The sequence below is a fragment of the Scaptodrosophila lebanonensis genome, unplaced genomic scaffold, assembly GCF_003285725.1.
Source record: "Scaptodrosophila lebanonensis strain 11010-0011.00,11010-0021.00 unplaced genomic scaffold, SlebRS2 tig00000072-arrow-pilon, whole genome shotgun sequence".
In the NCBI taxonomy this organism is placed as follows: Eukaryota; Metazoa; Arthropoda; class Insecta; order Diptera; family Drosophilidae; genus Scaptodrosophila; species Scaptodrosophila lebanonensis.
The window spans coordinates 7,305,915-7,323,218 of record NW_022060558.1 but is presented as its reverse complement, the minus strand read 5'-3'; positions in this window follow the sequence as shown (position 1 = coordinate 7,323,218).

The window sequence follows — 17,304 nt, the reverse complement described above, 5'->3', positions numbered from 1 at the left end:
GCGAACGCTCTAGAAAGGCAATTAAAATTCGAATGGCTTTATGATATTTCTTGAAGCTGACGACGACGACGACAACGACGACAACAACGGCGACCCGCAGCCGGGCCCCTTACCATATTTTACTGTCTGTGTCTGGCTGCACTGGCGCTCTACGCCCCTTCTCGAGGCCTTGCGCTTAGCAATGGCTGTACTGCAACATGTGGCATTAATTATGCGGCGATAATGTCTTGCTTTGTTGCCAAGAGTTTGGCATCTTTTTATGAAAGTGTCAGAATATATTAAAATATTTTTAGACCGTGCGTCGAGTGTCGCCTGATGCCTGTCGTTTGTTTCGTCGAATCGATAAGTATCCCGGTACCAGGAATGAAATTCATATGTTTCTTTCATGCGGCAGGCCCTGAATTTTAACGAGAGTCGCAGCGCTTGTGTGTTGCTTCCACACATGTAAAACTCGCATCTGTGCCCTCGTGTTATTGTAATGGCGGGCTGTCAATAAGTGTGACAGAAACTCACAGAGTATTCCAGTGTTCCACCCTGCCCAGGCTTTCATACAGGCGGGGTTGGCAACAATGGGTCTGGTATGGGATTGGGGCTGGAGAGGTAGGGGTTTTTTGCTCCTTCCCAAAGGCAATTAATTTGTAGTATTGTGTTTTACATGTCGTTCATTACAACTTTATGTATTCATTTAGCATTCAATTGGCTTGGGAAACCCCATATTTGTATTACGTCATACCTATGCTACAGAACAGTAAAGAAAATCATAGCTGTCGTACAAATACATTCATATACATATAAATACGGATTGCCTTACTGCAACCCGTTCGCTGCAACTTGCCCCTAACTGTGCATTCTTTATGGTCGCAACTCTTCCATTGTTCAAACCAAAATATTTTGAGGCTCGAACTGATGTGGACTTTATGATGTGGTCATAAAATGACCAACTTCACGCTTTCGCCGATTCGGACCAGTCCGTCATTAGCCCAAGTTCTGTCACATCCGTACGACCTCCCTAGGGTTCTGTGCCCGAGTTTTGCATCACTTGGCATAGTAGACAAACGAGAATTCGTCTTGCTTCCCCGAAAGTATCTCCAGGAGCTGTTTTCAGTTTGCAGAGTCATAAATCTTCATAAATATATTAACAACCCTTTTCTGACCAGTGCGTCCGAGCCAATGTCTACGCTTAGTATTACGTTGTGAATTATTTACAATGAAATACAGACAGTTAGGAATTTACCCATACCTATTTGCTTTTGTAAATCATTGGGAGCTGTACGTCGTGAAAGAAGTAAAATCTATTTTTTAATTATTTACTTCAGGATTGTAGGAAATTATTAAAGTTGCATATGACAATGGTTATTCAAATGAGACATGAAGTTCGACTTACACTTAAAAATCAACATATGTATAAGAAAATAATTTAAGTTCTCTTGGAATGTTCGAATTTCTGGTTCTTTTCTATATTGATTTAAATTGTTGCTTTATGGATGATTTGATACATATTCCACACATTTAAAAAGTCAGCACACATTTCCATATATAGTAGCAATAAAGAATACTGCTCTTTTACGAACTTAGTCACCTCGAACATATTATTACGGAATAAAGAAATACAAAAGATTGTCTATTTATAGATATATATTGTATATACGGTGTTTATGCTTAAAACTAGTTTCCAGTATTTTCTGCTCTGTTGTTATTGATTTTATTATTCAAATTGTGGTGCTTGGCTTAATTCCAATTCTTTATAACGTTGGCTAAAAATATCTCCAAATACTTTCTACTATCACTTTAAGTATTTCGACCTTTTAAAACTATATCCTTTGAAGGTGTTGTAATATCGGTTATGAAAAAGATTTACGTAAGTTTCATTCTTGAGGAATATATACGTGTATGAACATAATAACTGAAACATAATATGTATACTGCTTACCGATGAAAGACATTGAAGAGCCTCCTCTTTGCGATACGATCTTTGCCGCTGCACACCAGCTTGAGGGTATATAACTTTGTTTAGATGACCGTTTTTATTCTCAACAATGAATCAAAGTCTCTATATAGCTCCGAAATGTCAAAAACGGCGGCAACAAATCATTTTAATTGAATTCACGCCCAGCAAGCACGAGAGTTCGCCAACGGCGCGAAGCGAGACGTACGTTTATACACGCCGAGGGCTATGGGAAAGACATTGCAGTGGCTACGCCAGACGCCAGCTAAGGTCCGTCGACCCGACCTCGAGCCAAACCACAAAACGCAGAACACAGAATACAGAACACAACGAGGCAAAAGAAACACACATGGAAGAGAAAAATGTTGTTAACATTTTGCCTCGAACCGTACACGCGAAAAATAATCCACATTCACAATTGACGGGTTGAACGCGCACGTTGGGACCGCTGCTCCAACTCCAGTTTCAGCTCCATCTGCATTGTCGTTCTATGTTATTATTATAATTAGATTTTGTATTAAGTTGATTTACAACCAGTTCTTCCATTTCAATTCATTATACAAAACTGGGCACTGGACACCGACCACTTTTCATTTTCACGTTAATGGCCGTCGCACACAATGGCGACTTGGCCGCTGCCAAATTTCAAATGGGACAACATGCACAATAGACGCGTCTGCCAGACAATGGAACTGAATTCTGCAGCTGTAGCCACACGCACAGCTGAGCGCTCTCACTCGAGCGCAGGTTGCGGTCTGGCCCGGTCGAGTCTGGTCCGGCTTTTTGGTTTAATTTGCCTTGTTCCGTGGAGCAGATATCAATTGTTGAACGACGAATGGAGAAGGACGTCTTGTCGACACGGCGTCGACCTTATAGGAAAGTGTCCAAAAATAATATTTGCTGTTCGGTTTGACACAAAGCGACAGCGGCAGCGGCCGCGGCTGCGACGACTACGAAAACGACAACGGCAGCGGCAGCGGCAGCGGCTTTGCGAGCTGCACACGAACATCGAAGTGGCCGCAGCCGAGACTCAAATTGCAGAGCCACCCAGAGAATGGCTGCAGAATCAGATACAGCTACAGATACAGACAACAGGCCATAATGCAGGCAGGGGAAAGGTGTCTCTGGCGGTGACACGGACGCGATTGCTGCTGCTCCCTCAACGGTGGTTGAGCCTGTGCCTCCCGGCTGGCAAACTACGTGCATACGTGTGTGTATGTACACGAGCGGGTAAGTATGTATGTGAGATGTGGATGACAGCGACGCGCTTTGCCGGGAACGATGCGAAGCAAACATGACAAAAAGTCGTAAACCCCAGCCAGCTACAGCAATATGGACGCCGATGCCAACGTCAGCCAACGCCAGCGTAGGCAGCAGCAGCGGCCAGGGCGCGCGAACAACAAAAGGCAACACTTGCGAGTCAAAAGGACGGAGAATCGGATGAGAACCGCACGCCGAGCGACGAGCCGAAGCAACGAAACGGAACAAGAACGAGCAGCCAGAACCAGAACCAGGGCCAGGCCAGAGCTAGAGCAACGTTTACCGTCTACCGCCAAACGAGCCACAGCCACAAAGATGAAAAGCCAGAGGAGCAGCAGCAAAAGGCAACAACCGACGGACGGCAATAAAACGCGCGTGTCTCCTCTCCCTCTCACTCTCTCTCTCTTTTTCTGGGCACTTGCATCCGTTTCTTTCGCACGCGCACAATCGAAAAGCAAAGGCAGAGCTACACCAACAGCAACCACCCAGGCAGCTAGGCAGCCAGGCAGGCATACAGGCAGGCAGGCAGGCAGGCAGGGCAGAGCAGGAACAGACACATGTCCAATCATTTTATATACGCCATTTGCTGTCTGCCGTAGATACATTTGTATCTTTATGTGCGAAACAAGTTCAAGTTGTGACGACGCCGATGCCAACGCTGACGCCGACGCCAACGCCAAAACTGACGACGTCATCTCGCACAACCACATGCCGACATCGCGGATAGACATCTGTACATATGTGTGTGGATACGACGACGAGTCAATTTCAATTCCAGTTCTGCCACATCGCAGTGGTTGTTGTAATCATTAGATTGGTATTCTTCTGGCATTTTGCCACACTGCCGACGCACCACCAGAAAAAATGCGATTGGGGTTCAGACAGCCTCACACACAAGAGCATCTATCGCACGCTTATCATTTGATGAGCTGGTCGAATTGTATTGAATTAGCTATTTTATTCACCCTCCATTTTCAAAACAACCTCTTTAGTGCACCATACCCGAGTACTATGCATGTACATACATACATACTTACATGTGTACAATGTGCATAGTTATCGTAGAACCAGAAGAGGAACAAATTAGCATTGCATATGCCAACTTTTCCGACCTTTTGAGCCACGGTCGTACTCTCCACATTATAGAAGAATATTTGTTTACCATCATCTCAGTTTCATTGACAACTGAAACTCATAATGTTTTTGATATGTACGCAGAAACATTGATAATTTCCATTCACGAATTCTTCTCTTGTAGAACTTGGAAGAAGAATCATAATATCTTTCAATAACAGACTTTTCAATACTTGTATTACTGATGGCAGCTATAATACTCCTTCATGATCTATCGCTCAACCGAAGGACAGTTTTTATTTTAGTTAAATATCCGGCGATTCCATTCTAATGAATTCAAAACTTGAAGTATTTTATTTATAATATTTCGTTTATATGGGAAAAAGTGTTCACTCTTATGAGCTTCTTAGTTGCTGGCTTATGTTGTCAATATTGTTCGTAATACCATCAAAATTTTCAAGCGGTACGAGCTTCCATGTATTTTTTGGAATTTAAAATTATTATTGACCCAGAATGGAACTGAGGGAGAAGCTATTTGTCCCTCAAATTAAAGCCCCCCCAAGAAACATCATTTGCCCTGGTATAATCAATGATAATCCTCTAATCCTAAGAATGAGAAAATGCAATGTTTTTGAAGTGAAAAAGCCTTCGCCAATCATAAACGATATAGATGCTGTCTATCTATACTCTCCGCTATCAACTATTACATCCTGGGCATCGGTTGCCATATTTTGAATAACGGATTGGACATGAGAAAGCTCTCTGCGCATTGGGTGCTCACTTTTGATCAAATGTGTCATCCTATACAGTCGAGTTTCAGCACCCCGCCTTGCTCTCCAGACCAGTTTTTACTCGCTAAGCTAAAAGCTGTGCTTGAGGGACTGAACTTTTCATCGAATCAGGGCCTATTACCTTCGTAAGCAACCAGTTTTTGAAGCAGGATGGCGAATACTTTTTGGAGGGATTGAAGAGGTGTGCGGTCTTAGAAAGAGACATGTTGAACAAGAGAGGACGCTACAGTAAAGCAAGCCCGACAGTGAAATACCCTGTACCCAGGTAAACTTCCGACACTGAGGTATATGCGCCTCTAGCAGAAGCAAAGGGAAGAAGAGCGAACTTGATGCTGCAGCTTGTGGGCGTAGTACCGGAGTAAAATTGTTTCGCTAATAACTTTTCTTAGAACTAACCAATTTATATGAAATTTGACAACAAACAAAAGTAGATAATTATATAAAAATTATGTGTGCAAAGCTTGGTTAGGGTAGCTTTTGAAATGTGGACGGTATTGACGAAATTCGGTAGCGTGGGGAGGGAAAATTCCAAAAAATAAAATAAACTCGTCATTTCTCAGACCTAGGAGAATCTGGATGCCAACTTTGGTTATTCTAGCTTTTATAGTTTCTGAGATCCTTGCGTTCATCCAGACGGACAGACGGACGGACATGTCTAGATCGATTTCTCTCATCATGCTGAATTCATTCAGAATATATATACTTTATGGGGTCGGAGATGCTTCCTTCTGCATATTACATACTTTGCACAACCCTAATATACCCTTTTTACACTACGGGTACAGGGTATAAAAAAAAAGAAATGCTATAGTCGTGCGGGCCAAACTCCTAAAAACCCTTTAGTGAAACAAAAAAAACAAAAAAAAAATAAGTTTAATATTTAACAAGAGAGAACGCTACAGTCGAGCAAGCCCGACAGTGTAATACCCTGTACCCAAGTAAACTTCCGTCACTGAGTTATATGCGCCCAAAAAGAGGAAGAAGAAGGGCGAACTTGTTGCTGCAGTTTGGGAGGGTTGTACTGGCGAGAATTTGTTTCGCTAATAACTTTTCTTAGAATTACAACAGTAGATAATTACATATAAATTATGTGTGCAAAGTTTGATTTAGGTAGCATTTGAAATGTGGACGGTATTGACGAAATTCTGTAGCGGGGGGAGGGAAAATTCCAAAAAATAAAATAAACTCGTACTTTCTCGGACCTAGGAGAATCTGGATGCCAACTTTGGTTATTCTAGCTCTTATAGTTTCTGAGATCCTCGCGTTCATCCAGACTTCCAGACGGACGGACGGACGGACATGTCTGGATCGATTTCTCTCATCATGCTGAATTCATTCAGAATATATATACTTTATGGGGTCGGAGATGCTTCCTTCTGCATGTTACATACTTTGCACAAACCTAATATACCCTTTTTACCCTACGGGTACAGGGTATAAAAATAAAATTATTTAAATGAAAACTGGAGGGGATTGCTAGATTCGAGCGTGCTCAACTCCTAAATACTAATCTAAACCTTTTATACTTTGGGTACAGTGTATAACAAGTAAAAAAGCTAAAGTCGGGTGTCCCGACATTGAAATACTCTGAACATATGTTTAGAATAATTATAGAAATTAAAAAAGTAAGAGAATTTAAAAAAACAATTTGATCAATTTTACCTCTTTTGGTATTTGAACTCACGTAAAGGGTGTATAATTGCACATATACAAAGCAATTGCGTCTATGTGAGTGTATGTATGTATATGCTCGTATATTCGTGTCAACCAAACAGCAACATCAACAACAGCCGCGGGCAGCGTTTGGGCAGCGCTTGAGCAGCGCTGCAGCAGCAAATATATTTATGGCTATAACTTCTTGTTAAATCGGTCATATCGATCATAGTGAACCTTGGCGTACGGACACATAATTACTAACTGGGGGTATTTACAAAGTTTTAGTTCAAAATTCCAAGATTGCGGGGGAGAGGGGGTATTCTCATAAGGCATCTGGGACTAAAATTTGGTGTCCCTAGGTCTTATAGTCTCTTAGATATAGGCGATTATACGAATGGAAAATCGGGAAAACCCCCATAGGGGGGAAGTGGGGGGGAAAATCAAAAAAATAAAACAAACTTGCACAGCGTACACATATAACGCATCTTTGTGCAAAATTTTGTGTCTAGCTCTTATAGTCTCTGAGATCCAGGTGTTCATACGGACAGACAGACAGACAGGGCTAGATCGATTCGTCTCGTCATGCTGATCAAGAATATATATTCTTTGTGGGGTCTGCCACGCCTCCTTCTGCCTGTTACATTTTCAGCTCCCGCAAACCTAATATACTCTTGTACATTCTATGTACAGAGTATAAAAATATACCTGAACACCATCGATGCAATTTTTCCATTCGTTAAACGCCCTTCTGTTATAAATGTGAAACATTTCCTTCAATAAACTGACAGATAAGATTAATTATGATTAAGATTATAATTTTTAGTTTAAAGTTATGACCCGAGCTATAAACGTTCTTCCTAATCTTCGAAGAGTTTTCTTATCGAGTAGGTACCCATGTGCATGAAATAATTGTTGAGAACATTTATCATCTTCACTCTGGCATCTGATATTAAAGTCCATTTTTTGATTCCATCTGTTCCTAGCTATCAGTAGCAAATAAATCAGATAGCTTGCTGCTATTATTTAGGGAGGACAATCCCCTCTTCTAGCTTCCCTTGGCCATTGCTTCCTACTTTTGATTTGAAAATTCTTGCCCTCTCCTTACATATTTTAAAATTTTGCACATCTCTATAAATTGTCGATAGCTTCAAATTTTCGGTGGTTGTAACTTTCATTGGGTCGTCAACAGCAAACCCTACTCAATTCAACCCACTCCCGCTCGATGGGAGAAAGCGTATTTCTTGTACATAACATAAAAAACGCATTAAACTCAACCGAAGCGAAGCACTTTTCCAAGCAATCTGTGAACCTTGAATGAGGGGAAATGCCAATGTTTATATAGGAGGGTGCATTTTATGGCATTTCTCTTTCGCACTTATTTTCTAACCCCATATCCGCACATATTCGTAAGCTTAGCAATAAACGGACGCCGGGACAGAAACTTATTCAAATCAACCCAAATACGGGTACATACGAAATATACATAAGTAGTATGTATGTATACATATATATTCTATATACATATATGTAGCCTTTTAAAATACAAACGCTTATGTACATCTTACGATTTTAAAATCGTTTTCACCCCCTTTGTGCAATTTGAATAAAACTCACATAAACGTCAGATTATCAGGTTTGCGTTCGAGGCAAGAAAAACAAACAGTAATTGCATTGAAAACATTTTATGAAATAACAATACCGCATCGAATAGTGCAGAAACAGGATTAATATAATGTAGTATATATCAAAATATTTATAAATCCAATTGCTGAATTTATTACTGCAGATGGTATTTTAAATAGAATGACCCAAAATTTAGAAACTTGGTATATTTCCGTTGACGGCCATATGGGGCTTAGCCATGTTTTGATGAACACAACATCTGACAGGAAGTAATTCGAGTACAAATTGATACGAGTCGATATAGCGATGTCCGTCTGTCTGTCCGTTCGTCCGTTTGTCTGTATGAACACAAGGATCTCAGAAAGTATATAAGGTAGAATGACCAACCTTGGTATACAAATTCTGCTAAGAAGAATGCGCGAATTATAGTTTTGTTCGCGCAGCACTTTCCGTTTGCATCCAATCCCCCGCTATAAGTGATTTTCCTTAGCTCCCGCAATTCTCGGAATTTCAAACTTAGTAATTGATGTAATTACAGTTAGTTATTATGTGTCCGTTTGTTAAGTTTTATCCTAATTGATCAACTCTGAAGAAAATTATAGCCGTAAATGCTTTGATTTTTATATAGCCCGTAGCCAAAGGGTATAAAGCTATACTAGTTTTGTGCGAATATATGTAACATACAGAAGGAGGCGTGGCAGACCCCACAAAGTGTAGTTCTTGGAATTTTAGTTATAGCCATAAACATAATCTCTGCCGAAGCTCTGCCCGCAGCAGCTGTTGTTGTTGCTGCTTTGGTTGAACTTTGTGCTGCATACATACACGCATATAAAAACGCAGACACGATTTTGATGTAAATGTATGCTGTTGAAACTCTACATTATCATGTCTCCACTTTTGTATATATGTATTCAAAAATTTGTATTTAAATTAATTAAATAATTTAATTAATATAATTTTTTGAAATTAATTAAACTAATTATTTTTCATTTTTTCCTTTTTGGTGGGAGTTACAGGGTATTTAAGAGTTGAGCTGGCTCGACTTTAGAACTCTTTCTTGTTTCGGTACTGAACATTAATTAATTAATTAAATAAATTAAATTTCTTAAATTAATTATTAAATTTTTTCGTTTTTTGTGGGTGTGGGTACAGGATGTTTAAGAGTTGAGTCCGCTCGACTCTAGCATTCCATTCTTGTTATACACTGTACCCGTAGAGTAAAAAGGGTATATTAAGTTTGTGCATATACATATGTACTACTATATATGTATAGCAGGCAGGGTATTTCATGGTCGTGCTTGCTCGAAAGTGAACATAACTACTATACAAACAAAGTCTGCCAGAGTACAAGGAAATACTCAGGCAGGCGAAACGATCTTCCTGGCAGAACCTCTACTCTGATATCGAAAGGTTCTTTAAAAAACTCAACGCTTTGCTACCTCAGGAAGCCAGACAAGTCATGGACGACTTCAAACGAAGATTCACTTCGTCTGCTTCTATGCACCCATTTCCCCAGCTCCGCATGCATTAAACCAACCAAAGACGCGCCAAGCGCGGGTCCATCTCACCCGCTCCCAGACTTATTATCTGCGAATAATATCAGCCGCATGCAGGAGATACTGCCATCAGATGGCTGATCCCAGAAACTTGGCTTAGATCAAAAGTGGTCTTCACACCCAAAGCGGATAAAGTCTCCCATACCAACCCGAAAGACTTCAGGCCTATTAGTATCTCGTCCTTTCTACTACAAGTAAAAACGTTCGAGAGACTAATAGGTTTCTATTTAAGAAGTAAGATCCCGCTCTCTGAGCTCTCACGCTCTTCCTAGACACAGAAGGCGTTTTCAACTGTGTGTCCCTTAAGGCTATTACTAACTCATTTACGGACCTGGGAATGGACAACTCCATCGTTGAACTGATAAGACAGCTTCTAACCAAGCGGTATATCAAGGCTACGCTGGGGTCGTCCACGCATCCAGATTCGTAAGTTGCGGAACACCTCAGGTTGGCGGTAAACACACTTCTACGATCCTTGGAGGGAATAGGTATGCTGAGCTGTAGCCTACGCAGATGACGTAACCACCTCCCTTTCAAGGAAATTCCCCCAATTCCTGTGCGAACGCATGACCGATGCCTTAAGCACATTATCAACTTGGGGTACGTCAAGTGGCCTAAGCGAAGTCCCAGCCAAACAGAGCTGGTGCTGTTCACGAGGAAATATAAAATTCCACCTCTTCGTCCCCCATTACTAAATGGGGTACCACTAACCTTCAGCAGCTCAGCCAAATATCTAGGTTTGATACTGGATAGGAAGCTGGACTGGAATCTAAACATCGAAGACAGAGTGAGGAAAGCCACAATCTCACTCTATACCTGCAGGAAATCCAGTGGACTGAAATGGGGCATGGCCCCCTATGCGGTCCATAGCGTATATACTGCAATAATCAGGCATATACTCTTCTATGGAGTTTCTATATGGTGACCATCACTTACAAGAAACTGGTCTTCAATTTTGATTGAAATAATTTGTAAGAAATTTCGCTTTTCAAAACTTGATTGTTTATAAAGTAACAAAGATACCTTCTTATACACAAATTCCTTATGAGATGCTTGAAAGACGCCTCATCTCGTTGTACTTCAAAGAATATACATATATACTTTGGATTATCATATACGTGCCCATTACCGTTTACAGGGTATACAAAATTATATTAATTGCTATCTCAAAATTTAACTTAGAATATCTTGGGAATCAGAAATAGTATTTTGAGTGAAAAACGCAAACTTTATTGATTGAGTTGCGTACGCTTTTCGGACTTTCTCACTTAACAGACATTAATTAACAACGAATGTGATTTTTTTTAAGTGTATGTTATCTCTTTAGTACGTGCCTTCATTATACCGTTTATATCATACCTTGGTGTATTTCAGTATACACAGAGAAAAAACAAGTTTTTGTGGAACATTTTCCACATTTTTGACCTCTTGTGCCAAGACCAGAAATCTAGCTTAAAGAATGGTTTTTAATGCATTCAAAATCTTAGCTTTCGACTGTTTATACTCTGTACATGAAATGTACAAGAGTATACTAGGTTTGCGGGAGCTGAAAAATGTAACAGGCAGAAGGATGCTTGGCAGACCCCACAAAGTATATATTCATGATCAGCGTGACAAGACGAGTCGATCTAGCCCTGTCTGTCTGTCCGTCCGTCTGTCTGTCCGTCCGTCCGTATGAACACCTGGATCTCAGAGAATATAAGAGATGGAGACACCAGATTTTGCACCAAATGTGCCAAATGCCATATGTGTGTACGCTATACGAGTTTGTTTTATTTTTTTGATTTCCCCCCCCCCCCCCCTTCCCCCCTATGGTGGTTTTCCCGATTTTCTATTTGTATAATCGCCTATATCTCGGAGACTATAAGACCTAGGAGCACCAAAGTTTAGCCATAATTATATTTGCTGCCCAAGCGCTGCCCGCAGCTGTTGTTGATATTGGTGCTTTTGTTGACTGCAAACATGCTTACACAGACACGAAAAGACGCGCATAAACATACATACACTTACATAGACGCACCCGGGAGACCCGACTTTAGCTTTTTTACTTGTTTATTTTGTGGTAGCAAAATGAATTGATTTTCAGGAGCTCCGACCCGTGATAGGTCAACATATAGTAAAACAATGCTTTTGTATGTCGATCCCTAATAATTCGAAGGCTTGACCTTGGGATTACTGGAAATTGAAGCCATATAAATAATCAAATGGGATCATCAGTATCCCCGTTGTATGAGCTAGTTGACCAGTTGTTGGACCGTTGGTAATAGTTGCTACACTTAAATTGTCCAGCAATTCCTTAATAAGCAGCCTCGTCCCATTGCACATGCTTGGAAATCTTTAATTTCTCAAAAGCATGACTGCAATTCCGAATTTTACCGTCAATTCATGTGGCGGCAGTCCAGAAGGGTTTAGTAAATTTAAATGTCTTCAATATTAATCACGGTGTCGATCGATTTGTAATCTTTTATTTGGCTGGGGGCTTTTGAATAATATTGCTTTAATATTTAAAGTGACAATGTTTCGAGGATGATTTTGAACTAACAGCATGCTATTCAGGAGTTTGTTAAGGTAATTTTTTACACCTTTGGTTACATTATTGGCGTTTTAGTAAGGATTCCATTCTTTTTTGTAATTATAATATAGCCCATGGTAACCGTCGATAGTGTAGCTTCCCAACAGTGAAAGAATCCATTAAATGGGTCCAGTAGATTCAAAGCCTTTTCAATTCAAACAAACAAACAAACAATCAAATCTTTCCTCTTTATAATATTAGTATAGACAAGTTGGGCTTACACACCTAGATCACAGAGACATTAGAGCTATAGACAAATTTTGCACACAGATGCCTCATATGTGTGCGCAATTCACTTGAATTTAATCTCTCTCCTCCACTCCAGAAATTCGCCAATACCCTCCACAATGCCAACTACCTTAACTACCTTTGCGTACAAATTTCGATTATTTCAATTATCAAATTATCTCTTCTAAGAAAAGTTAATAGCGAAACAGTTTAATCCAGTACTTCGCCTTTTTGCTCCTGCTCCACGCATAGTTCAGGGTTTTTCCCCTGTCGGACTTGCTCGCTCTATTTTTTTTTGTTTTGCAGTTAGCTCCACCTTTCGATCAGATTTAGTTCATGTAAAAACCTGTTAGGCTTAAAGTCCTTTTCCCTTCTCGGTCTGTATGTATTACTTGTTTCAATAATCGAGACTATTCTTTACCCATTGGTTATTAATAATGACGTGATTTTTACTTCCTTCAATGAATAATAACTTAAATAGATTTCTCGATCTAATGTTCGGTAATGGTGGCACTGTTTGATCTGATTTCTGTAGACTTAATGGCAATTCCGACCTGAACTGCATTTGCTTTGAAATCTATATTTTCTAAAATAATTACGGATTGAATTGCTTTAGCAATGGTTGGCAAATGGCAGGTATTACTAATAATATCTAGTATTGCTGAAGCTTTTAAATTGTTTTCTTGATTGTTCGGACTTTCTTGCTATTTTAAAGCAATTTATTCCTCCCCACTAAATAACCAACATATCTAACTGAAGAAGAATCGCTATTTATCTGGTATTCCTAAATTAACGGAGTTGTTGTTGTTGTTACTGCTTTGCTCAGGCACACGAGACATACACAGACACACACAAACACACATATACACGCATAATTATTCTACACATATGTATGTACAGAGTATTTCCCTTTAGCTTCTCTACTTTACTCTCTACTTGTAACACACAGAAGGAACAAGAGGTTTAATTCAGGGACTGTAATCATTATAAGTGTTATTAAAAAAATTACAAAATAATGATTATTTTTTAATTTTATTAATTCGCTCACAATTTAATGATTAATTTTGAGTTTTACTTTAAAAATTAACCAATAATCATTATTGATGAGCAAAAAAATAAAAGTTATAAAAACTGATTTTTTCAATCAAAAACAAGAGAGCACGCTACAGTCGAGCAAGCCCGACAGTGTAATACCCTGTACCCAGGTAAACTTCCGTCACTAAGTTGTATGCGCCCATAGCAGCAGCAAAACGAGGAAGAAGAAGAGCGAACTTATTGCTGCAGTTTGGGGGGGTTGTACTGGCGAGAATTTGTTTTGCTAATAACTTTTCTTAATTTTAAACAACAGTAGATATTTATATATAAATTATGTGTGCAAAGTTTGATTTAGGTAGCATTTGAAATGTGGACGCCATCGACGAAATTCTGAAGCGGGGGAAGGGGGGAAAATTAACAACAAAAAAATAAACTCGTCCTTTCTCGGACCTAGGAGAATCTGGATGCCAACTTTGGTTATTGTAGCTTTTATAGTTTCTGAGATCCTTGCGTTCATCCAGACGGACAGACGGACGGACAGACGGACAGACAGACGGACGGACGGACAGACGGAGGGACGGACATGTTTAGATCGATTTCTTTCGTCATGCTGATTCAGAATATATATACTTTATGGGGTCAGATATACTTCCTTCTGCATGTTACATATTTTGCACAAACCTAATATACCTTTTTTACCCTACGGGTACAGGGTATAATAAAACTCAAGCTGAAATTTTGTAATTTTATAAGGATTAAGGACAACATTTATATATATCCTTAATCAGTGAGTCAAGGCGAACATGTTTAATTAATTAATTTTTAATTAACTAAATAATTAATTTATCATTATCATTGCAAAAACTATTTTTTGTAAAATTAAACAATCATGATCATGTAGAGAGTATAGAAACACCACGTTACCTGAATGTTGGTTCTAAGGATGGGTATGAGTTTTTATTGTTTTGTAGCATGACGTAAAAAATCTCTCGATGCTTTTAACAAGAGAGAACGCTACAGTCGAGCAAGCCCGACAGTGTAATACCCTGTACCCAGGCAAACTTCCGTCACTGAGTTATATGAGCCCATAGCAGAAGAAACAAGTAGAGAAGATAAAGTCGGGTATCCCGACTTTGAAATACTCTGTACATATGTGTAGTATAATTATGCGTATCTATGAGTGTACAAGTATGTGTGTGCTTGTGTGTGTCTGTGTGCCTGTGCAAAGCAGTAACCACAAGTACAGCTGCGGTCACTGCTTGGTCATATATATATATGGCCAAGCCTTCCTGTTAAATCGGCCTATCATTATGTAACTCGACCTACGGACTCATAATCACTAACGAGAGGTCTTTTCCGAATGTCAATGAAAAATTCCAAGATTAAGGGAGTTATAGATTTCGGGGGAGAGGGAGGAAAATTCCAAAATACACATTTTCTGCGTATTCACATAAGGAATCTGGGACTACAATTTGGTGTCCCTAGGTCTTATAGTCTCCGAGATATAAGCGATTATACGAATGGAAAATCGAGAAACATACATAAGGCATCTTTGTGCAAAATTTGGTATCTCTAGTGTCTTATCTCTTATCTCTTGTAGTCTATGAGATCCTGGTGTTCATACGGACGTACAGACAGACAGGGCTAGATCGACTCGTCTTGTCACGCTGATCCAGAATATATATACTTTGTGGGGTCTGCCACGCCTCCTTCTGCCTGTTACATTTTTCAGCTCCCGCAAACCTAATATACTTCTGTACATTTCATGTACAGAGTATAAAAAGAAGAAGAAGAGTGAACTTGATGCTTGACTACCAAGTTTGGTTAATATGCGCTTAGCCGTTTCCGAAATCCGGGCGTTCATCCATACATACGGATGGGCGGACAGACGGACGGTACAAATCGTCTTGTTCGGAAGACGTTTTGCTTGGTTTGGTGGGGTAATATCGGCTATTTGCGTACATCGTGTGTATTTATAATAGCTTCTATTAATCTGTAACGCAGTGTGGCTTCACTAACTTTTTATATCCTGTACCCAAAGGGTAAAGAGGTATACTAGTTTTGTACGAATGTGTGTAGCACACAGAAGGAGGCGTGGCAGACCCCACAAAGTATATATATATTCTTGATCAGGATGACAGGACGAGTCGATATAGCCATGTCCGTCTGTCTGTCTGTCTGTATGAACGCAAGGATCTCAGGAAGTACAAGAGCTAGAATAACCAAACTTGGTATTCAGGTTCTCCTGAGCTTTAAGCAGATCAAGTTTGTTTATTTTTTCTAATACACCCCCCACTCTCCCGCAATTCGTGGCTTACTAATTTTTAATTTTCTTGATTTTAATTTCTTTAATTATTCTACTCATATGTACAGAGTATTTCGAGGTCGGGAAAGCCGACCTTAGCTTCTCCACTTGTTTAAAATAAATTCGCACCGTTCTACATAAAATCTTAGACGACATTAGTAAGTCTGATGCCGAAATATCGCTCTTAAATTTTGTGAAAATCTCAGATCGAACTTCAACGGATAATTCCTGAGTTTTCACTATTTTTATACCCTGTACCCAAAGGGTACAAGGTAGACCCCACAAAGTATATATATTCTTGATTAGCATGACAAGCCGAGTCGATATAGCCATGTCCGTCTGTCCGTCTGTCTGTCTGTATGAACGCAAGGATCTCCGAAAGTATAAGAGCTAGAATAACCAAACTTGGTATACAGATTCTCCTGAGCTCGAGAAAGGACGAGTTTGTTCATTTTTTCTAAACTACCCCCCCCCCCCCCCACACACACCCCCCCCCCTATTAACGATTTTCTATAACTCCCGTAAAATTTGGTATTCACATTAGGATAGTGATTATATATCCGTACACCAAGTTTCATTATGATAGAATGATTGGAAAAAATGTTATAGCCATATAACCAGGCCCAATGCACACATACATATATATGTACAAGTACACAAACACGCGTAAGGCCCGATTCTGATGTAAATGTATGTATGCATGCATGGAATATTTTATATTTAATTTAGTTAGTTAATTAAATTAATTTAGTTAATTAATTTAATTTAATTAATTAATTAATTTAATTAATTAAATTTGTTTTTTGTGGGGTGGTACAGGGTATTTAAGAGTTGAGCCTGCTCGACGTTAGCATTCCTTTCTTGTTCTAGATAATTTCTGGAATATTAATACTTCAAAGTTTGTTAAGAAAGTATGTATATTTTGAATTGTTTACTTCCTTTTGATGCAAATAAAATGTGTTTAAATACTTTTGACAGCTTATTAGCATAAATTCTTTTGCCTATATTTTCGTCATATGAGCCGTTATCCTTTTCATTGTTCTTACATTTGATTCTGCAAAGATCAAACATAAACAAAAATGTCCGATAATGGAATATGTAAAAAAATGTCCGGTGTGTAAATACTTTTGACCACCTCTGTATGCATATAGGCAGTTAGTTGCCGAAAAAAAGGTGGAATTAGAAGAGTTAATCATTGTTGAGGTTTCTGAAACCTCAATAAAATTAATTATTTTATTTTACTTACCTAAATGTACGTA